Source organism: Poecilia mexicana, unplaced genomic scaffold (assembly GCF_051168715.1).
Source record: "Poecilia mexicana isolate PSO_F unplaced genomic scaffold, ASM5116871v1 scaffold_5, whole genome shotgun sequence".
NCBI classification, from domain to species: Eukaryota; Metazoa; Chordata; class Actinopteri; order Cyprinodontiformes; family Poeciliidae; genus Poecilia; species Poecilia mexicana.
Window position 1 is genome coordinate 30101423 of NW_028263374.1, and position 8413 is coordinate 30109835.

Below are 8413 nucleotides of genomic sequence, written 5' to 3' on the forward strand. Positions count from 1 at the left end.
AATAATTTATCAATGTGGTTGATAAGCTACTGTTGCTAGTAGCTGAGCTAGCACAGCAGTAGTTGATTAGTTGCTCTACAGGTGATCTGTCAGAGTTGGTGTGCAGGTTGCCTTTGTTTTCTTTTTTAACTGAACCAAAACACTGAATTCACATCACATCTACATGCTCAGGTTGTCATAGTCAAGCTAGCATAACTGACCTGCTTCCCTCTCCTTCACTATTTTTTATTTAATTAAAACATTTTACTCACCTTGTTGTATCGTTGAAAATTAGTAGTAAACACTGTCTGTGCTGACTCCGTCATCATGTTTAGTTTAGTTTTCCGATGGTAAATTGTAAGTTAAACTATAGAGCCTTACTGACACCTAGTGGCCACTGTTTACGCATTTAATTTGGTCAGTCAAGGAGAACTTGTCCAGCTGCACATGGTGTCATCGACTGTCCTTCAGACATGTTTGTTCCTTGGACACTATTTGTCTGTAAGTTCATTTTATTAATTGTCATTTCGGTATTTTGTTGTATTTATAAGAAATGTTTTACGTTTCCCAACCAAAATTTAACGCTACATCGTTTACTATTTGGGAGCCATCTGTTTGCTATAGTCTAGTCTAGTTGTTTTCTGTATTTTGTCTTGATGTACTTTTGTGCTTTGTTACAGTTTTACAATATAAAAAGGAAAAAACCAACAAGAGTTGCAAAATAAAGCAACAAAACTATCAAGGACTGGATTATTTTCAACTCAAGTGTTAGCTGTCTAGCTTTGTAAGTGCAACACATTGTGAGGGCAGCATAGTGTCCCTTTTTCACACATTAAAATTTAGCGTGTTGACAACTGGACAGCTAAAAGCAGTGCTAGTCATTGTCAGCTAGCAGTTTTATCTTAGCAGGAAACTGCAGAAGGCCAGATCTTCCATGCACAACATTACGCTGCAACTAAAAACTATGACACGTCCACTGAAATCCTAATTTCAGCTCCGCTCCTAGCTAAGCTGAAGCTACAGCATCTTGAAACAGTTTTACACTAAAATGGACGTGTTTGAGTCACCTGGTAATCAGGAGGTTTAAGTTTGAATACGGACAGAGAGCCACACAACGCTCAGGCTGTGAGTGAATATGACGGTGAACTGTACTGTAAAACCCAAACCGTTGTTTGCTAAAGGAAAAATTTCTACTTAGAAAAAGTTATTAAGTTTAACCAAATAACTCCAGAACATGATGAACCTGCTTGTGTCTTTGCATTTTAGGGCTGTTTGCTTAGTGAATCAGGTGCTGAGCAAGAACAGCAGAAACAGAAAAATCTGGCCTTGACCTCCAGGTAGTTTCTGAAACATTCACTGTAAAACTAAAACTAAAAGCTCCAATAATGGAGGACATATTTCTGCATCTCTTGGGACAAATCTGATAGCATCAGATGTTTTTGAATTATTGATTGGACACATCTAAAGTTGCACATTAAAACACGGGTTTCAAACTGCGGCCACTGCCCTGCAGCTTTTAGATGTGCCTCTGCTGCACCACCTGAATAGAATAATTAGGTCATTAGCAGGACTCTACACAAGAAGGAGGTAATTAAGCCATTTCATTCCAGGGTTTTGTACCTGTGGCACATCTAAAGGACTGGAGTTTGACACCCCTGCATTAAAATGTTTAAAAAATGTTCAACAAAAATGCAGTTTGGCTTGATTTGATATTCTGAACGCAGCTCACAGTAAGCTGCAGGAATGGAGAGAAGCAGGATCAGATTTTTAGCATCAGAATTGGTTTATCTTGGCTTATGCTTTGCTAAAGAGTTTCATATGAAGGAGAGACGATGCCAGCGGTTGATTACAGAGAAATACCAGAGAAGGTGGAAGCAGAGCGCCGGGTTTGGACTTCCTGCTGGACTGAAGTCATCAACAACTTGTCATCACCTGAAACCACTTCTGGTTCTGTTCAAAAACCCAAATGTAATCCTGACCCTGTAAACCTTGAAGCAGAGCATCTGCCTGAAGGATTCATTTCATAATTTTATCCATTTCATACATGAAACTTCTGCTTTATTCATAAAGGAAAAACTTTGAGCTCAATTATGTGATCTTCAGCAAACAGGAAGGAGAAAAGGATCGTAAACTAGAAGCTGAAAACGGGTCCAAAATCACCCAAATAATTGATCTAACAGAACTCAGAGAACCGGGTCCAAAACCAGATGAAATCTATCCATAATCAGAGTTTTTGTTTTTTTCATTATAGTTAAGTTTTATTTTGTTGGTCCAATGCAGTCAGACTGACTGCCTGGATTTTATTAGTCCTCATTAGTTTAGTTTTTAATAGTGATAGTATAGTTGTAGTTTTTTCATATGTAATTTTTAGGTGGAGAATTCAAAACATCAACCATCTGACTCTGGCGTTTGCTTCCAACTTTTTCTGTCGCCGTTTTGCAGATTAAATTTCACCAGGATTGTGAAACGCTGTTATTTGCTGACAACTGACAAGAACTGATTGTGTGGGAGAAAATATCAGTTTAACATCAGTTTCAATAAATCATTACTGTTTAAACTTTACCTTTAATAACATAAAGTTACCTAATTTTTAAAGTGCAATCAGTAATACTTTTATAACAAATTTATATCAGTAATGATTTCTTGGTTAATGTCAAGTTGTCATAACAAAGACATTTTGAATAATGTCAACTTTGTATTAAAAGTGTCATAATTTACCGAATGACTCTTTATGACAACAGTCATAAATATTCATGAAGGCTTATTCATGTTTATGACAGGGGTTATCTCAGTCTTATTCACCACTCCTTCAAATAAAGTGTTACCCAAATTTTTATCTTAAGTAGAACATTTTCTATGTTTTTGTTTTATTAACCAAGATTTTTTTATTTATTTTGCTTTGATTTTAAGCAGAAACACAAATCTCCAAAAACAGACTTAATCACATCAAATCATTAAAATGTGTTAAATACAGTTCAGGGTTTTCAAAGACAGTTCTCATTTCTTTTGCAGGGAAATTGAACAATTTTGAATTAAAATACTTGTCCATTTGTTGCTAATTGGATAAAACAAAACTAATTCACAATAAAACAAATTTTTATTTTTATCCCTGTATTGCTCCAGTGTTGACACTGCTGATATTTAATTTTAGTCACCTATATTTTATTTAGTCACCTCTTTCATCTTTAGTCACCTCTCATCTTTAGTCACCTCTCTCATCTTTAGTCACCTCTCATCTTTAGTCACCTCTCTCATCTTTAGTCACCTCTCTCATCTTTAGTCACCTCTCTCATCTTTAGCCACCTCTCTCATCTTTATTTACCTCTCTCATCTTTAGTCACCTCTCATCTTTAATCACCTCTCTCATCTTTAGTCACCTCTCTCATCTTTAGTCACCTCGCTCATCTTTAGTCACCTCTCTCATCTTTAGTCTTCTCTCTCATCTTTAGTCACCTCTCTCATCTTTAGTCTTCTCTCTCATCTTTAGTCACCTCTCTCATCTTTAGTCACCTCTCTCATCTTTAGTCACCTCTCTCATCTTTATTTACCTCTCTCATCTTTAGTCACCTCTCTCATCTTTAGTCACCTCTCTCATATTTATTTACCTCTCTCATCTTTAGTCACCTCTCTCATCTTTAGTCACCTCTCTCATCTTTAGTCTTCTCTCTCATCTTTAGTCACCTCTCTCATCTTTAGTCTTCTCTCTCATCTTTAGTCACCTCTCTCATCTTTAATCACCTCTCTCATCTTTAGTCACCTCTCTCATCTTTAGTCACCTCTCTCATCTTTAGTCACCTCTCTCATCTTTAGTCACCTCTCTCATCTTTAGTCTTCTCTCTCATCTTTAGTCTTCTCTCTCATCTTTAGTCACCTCTCTCATCTTTAATCACCTCTCTCATCTTTAGTCACCTCTCTCATCTTTAGTCACCTCTCTCATCTTTATTTACCTCTCTCATCTTTAGTCACCTCTCTCATCTTTAGTCACCTCTCTCATATTTATTTACCTCTCTCATCTTTAGTCACCTCTCTCATCTTTAGTCACCTCTCTCATCTTTAGTCTTCTCTCTCATCTTTAGTCACCTCTCTCATCTTTAGTCACCTCTCTCATCTTTAGTCTTCTCTCTCATCTTTAGTCACCTCTCTCATCTTTAATCACCTCTCTCATCTTTAGTCACCTCTCTCATCTTTAGTCACCTCTCTCATCTTTAGTCACCTCTCTCATCTTTAGTCACCTCTCTCATCTTTAGTCTTCTCTCTCATCTTTAGTCTTCTCTCTCATCTTTAGTCACCTCTCTCATCTTTAATCACCTCTCTCATCTTTAGTCACCTCTCTCATCTTTAGTCACCTCTCTCATCTTTATTTACCTCTCTCATCTTTAGTCACCTCTCTCATCTTTAGTCTTCTCTCTCATCTTTAGTCACCTCTCTCATCTTTAGTCTTCTCTCTCATCTTTAGTCACCTCTCTCATCTTTAGTCACCTCTCTCATCTTTAGTCACCTCTCTCATCTTTAGTCATCTCTCTCATCGCCCCGGGTTGTCCTGCTGGATTTCTGTTTCTGTATTCTTGTTTTTGTCTGACTCTGGCTCCTTGTGTTCCCTGCGAGTTTTTTGTTGTTGTTAGAATAAAAATAAGTAAATAAATGTACTTGAGTAACTTTTTGAAGGTGAGGAGGAGAAGTGAGCGTTGGGTTTTCGGTGCGTTCAGCCGGGCAGAGCGGCGGGTTGATGGAGGATCTGCTGAGGAGCCAGAGGGTTGATCAGTTCAGCCAGCTCCGTGTTGATGTTGGCCTCCGTCGCTCACAGCAGCGCTGAGCTCACTCATGTAAAGTTTGTGTGAACATATAATCACCCACTGAACCGCCACAGACCGTTTTATAGACTCCCAGAGCTCAGAAATATGCACACATTAATATGAGAACAGCCTCAGACCACTAAGCTAACCAGAGCGTCCGCCTCTCGAGTTCTCACAGAAATCAGGACATTTGTGAAGAAAATATTTACTTCTGTTTGATCAGGACGACGATGCTGTTGGAAAGAAAAAACCTCAAGAAAACAGATGTTCTGGAGGTTCCTCCATAAATCATAAACGTTCCTATGAATATTAACATCCAGCTGCATTAAACTGAAGCTGTAATCAGTTTTCAGCAGAAAGGATCCTGACTGTAACTCACTCTGTTCCTGAAACAGGGAGGAGCTTAATTATTTCTACACATAAATATGTTAATTAGGCTGAAATTAAGCTGGCTGTGTTTTTTTCTTTTAGAGATATGGCTTTGTCTCATTGGTTTTTAAATATACATATGCAGAAATGTTATTGTTTGTGAACCAATACTATTTTTATTAATAACTTAAACCTTTTTGGGGATTTCTTTGATGATTCAATCCTGTTTTTGTTTTTTTTTTTGTTATAAAACTTCTATATTTTTTAATTTAAAAGTTCAATGTTCAGAGTTGCTTTTGAACCATAATAAATGGAACATTGACCAACATATTGATGGGTATTGATAATTATGATGATGTTTGTTGCTGGTTTCTCAGTTGTTGACTGCAGGATGTTTTTATTAGGTAAAAGGATTTTGAACTGCATTGTTGCTGAAATGTGCTACAAAAACACATTTTATTGTTTGATATAAAATTCTGCATTTGTTGCTAAAATATTAGAAGCATGTAGCTGACCTGATTAGGAACCTGAGGCTCTGATCCACTTTGGTAAAAACTGCAGTTGAACATCCATTAAATTCACTGGTTTTACTGGAAGAAGATCAATGTCTTCCTCTCCCTCAATGATATGTGCATAAAATGTTAAAATTTTAATTTGGTTTGACATTGATGTCTTGAAATCTTCCAATAGATGGCGCTATGCATAAATAAATAAATAAATGTAATTATTAAAAAGAGTAAGATAAGTAACGCAGCAGACAGTGAGTCTGATGCAAACCAAAACGGAAATACATTTTCAGTTAAGAAAGAAAAACAGTATTTTTGTTTTTTACACAATATATATTTTTCTTGGATGCAGGGAATCACCGATGTTTTCTTTAGAAAAAAGTTTGTATTTGTCAAGAATTTATTCCACATCTACTTTGACATGATGATACATTTTAAATTGTAACCATAGCATTTTGTTTTTGTGTGAATCATTTAAAACTTGAATCTTATGCACAGATCCATCCACACTTCTTATTTTATTATTAGTTTCATCCCTAACAGGATTCCTCTCTGCCACACTGAGATGTTTGCAACTTGGTGGAAAAATGGAGCAAATTTTTCCTGCTGAACTTTAAATAATACAAATCTTTTATTTGTATTATTTTCTGCTATTTGCTTTGTGAATCAAGAGAAAAACAGACATGCAGAAAATGATGCAGAGATGTTTATGGAACTGATGTAACGGATTAAAGTTGAATGAACTGAACTTTTATAACCTTATTCCTCCTATTGGGAGAAAACAGAGTCAGTCCGTTGTTCAGCAATCATTGAATACATTTGAAAAGCAATGCAACACTTTGATGGTTTTGAATTCTGCACCTAAAATTAACCAAAGTGTGAAAAACTAACACTGCTTTAAATGATAAAAACTAAGCTAGTACTAAACAATATTTAATAATAATTAATAAAATCTAGCAACCTCACACTAAAATTAATCAAAACTAACTGAATTAGACAAATAAAACCCCAAAACTATTTTAACCCTGAATGTAACCGGATTTGGTGGATTTTACTGTAAGTTGTGAGGAATGGCTGAACGATGGCGTCAACGTCTAGCAGGTGGGAGAACAGCGAGGGGCGCTGTTTCTTCACTTCCTTCCTGCTCCCACACATTCTTCTTCTTCTCTGGTTATTCAGCTGTCAGACTGCCTGGGCTTTATCTGCAGGCACAAATTATCTTCAGGGTTCTCCATTGTTAACTCTGCAGTCTGCGCACACAAGAAACAATGGTGCTGTTTTCCAGCAGCATGTGGACCCCTGCAGGTAGTTGCTGCTGCGCTCACAGGCTCCTTGTTCGGTTCGGTTTTACAGCCTGGTTTTCATAGGCAGTTCCATCAGACTCTTTACGCCTCAGCAGCTCCATGTTGGATCTCCTGCAGGTCCGGCGGCTGCTGACGGTTAGCATTGAAGCCGCCCATCCAGCCAAACCTGAACTGGTTTAGCTTTTGTTGATCTGAGTTTGATACATTCAGAAAAATGGTGCAGATCATTAAGACAAGTTGATTCACGTGAAGAAAAGACAATGAAATAAAATCTTCCACATTTACTGGATTCTCTTGAATTCTGCCTTAGTTTGTGTAAACCAGGCTGGTTTATAAGAGAGGATGCGTTCAATCCAGATCCAGCAATAAAATCATTTAAAGGGGCAGTATGATGTAAAATGTACCTTTTTTCAGCTTTACTTTATGTTATAATGTTATTCCCTCATCTAAAACAAATCTGGAGTGTTCCTTGATTATTTCTTAAAATCCTTTAATCTCCATGGCAACCACAAGCTGTGCAAAATGCCTGATTGGACTTAGCCCGCCTTTTAGACGCAGGTTAAGTCTAAAAACTCCTTCAGACTAGCCAGCAGCAATTAACAGCACCTGCTGAGCTCGTTATATGAGCCATTTCTCAGAGCAGCGTTGGTTAAAACGTTGTTAAATGGTTAAAAGAGGGGAGAAAAGGCTTTGATAAAAACATGACCCTGATCCAGAGATCATCTTAGTGAACTCAGATCCAGATAAAGAAAGCAGGAAACCCAGCAGGAATCAGATGCTCTGTGCGACTGAACTTCATCCAGGATCCTTTCAAACTGTAGTGGAAAATGTGAAGCCGCTGCAGCTTGTGAATTATCTGAATAATCACTCACTGAACGTTGTCATTCATCTGTGGCTTAAGATTTTCCACAGCTCGGAGTGGAGGAGCTAAATAACCTGTTAAAGCAGCGCCCAACACACACACACACACACACACACACACACACACACACACACACACACACACACACACACACACACACACACACACACACACACACACACACACACACACACACACAGGGGGCTGATTTACAGGTGGTGTTAAGTATGACTAATGGTGTCGTTTGTTTTGCTGTCATGTTATTTCCCTGCAGTGCTGTGGAAATGGGCGCGGCGCCACCTATTGGAGCTGATAATGACTTCATTGCTCACTGTGTGCAGGACGGCAGCTCGTTTGTGGGAAAGAGAAACCTGGAAGGAGCAGAAAGTTGAAGAAACCTGCTTTTATGACGGGCGGCGCTGATGAACCTGGGCTTAAAACTTAAGAGTGCTCCAGACCCAAACAAGCTGATCCGGGATTTCTGGGAGGAAAATATTTGGTTTGTCTTCTCACTCTTAAAGGAATCCATTAAAATGTACCTCCAGAGCTGCTCTGTCCTGCATACTTTAGTTTACAAGGTAGGAAACCAAATGAAGTCTG

The 8413-nt window shown here is 37.9% G+C and overlaps 1 long non-coding RNA gene across 1 annotated transcript in view; it reads left to right on the plus strand.

The window, feature by feature from the left end:
• Positions 1-374: 374 nt before the first annotated feature.
• The window catches only part of LOC106922879 (uncharacterized), an 8330-nt gene continuing 291 nt past the window's right edge, over positions 375-8413 (plus strand). The window contains exons 1-2 of the long non-coding RNA XR_001419289.2: positions 375-480; positions 8155-8413. The exon at positions 8155-8413 is cut by the window's right edge and continues 291 nt beyond it. This is a non-coding gene — a long non-coding RNA (uncharacterized LOC106922879). The remainder of the gene's footprint in view (positions 481-8154) is intronic.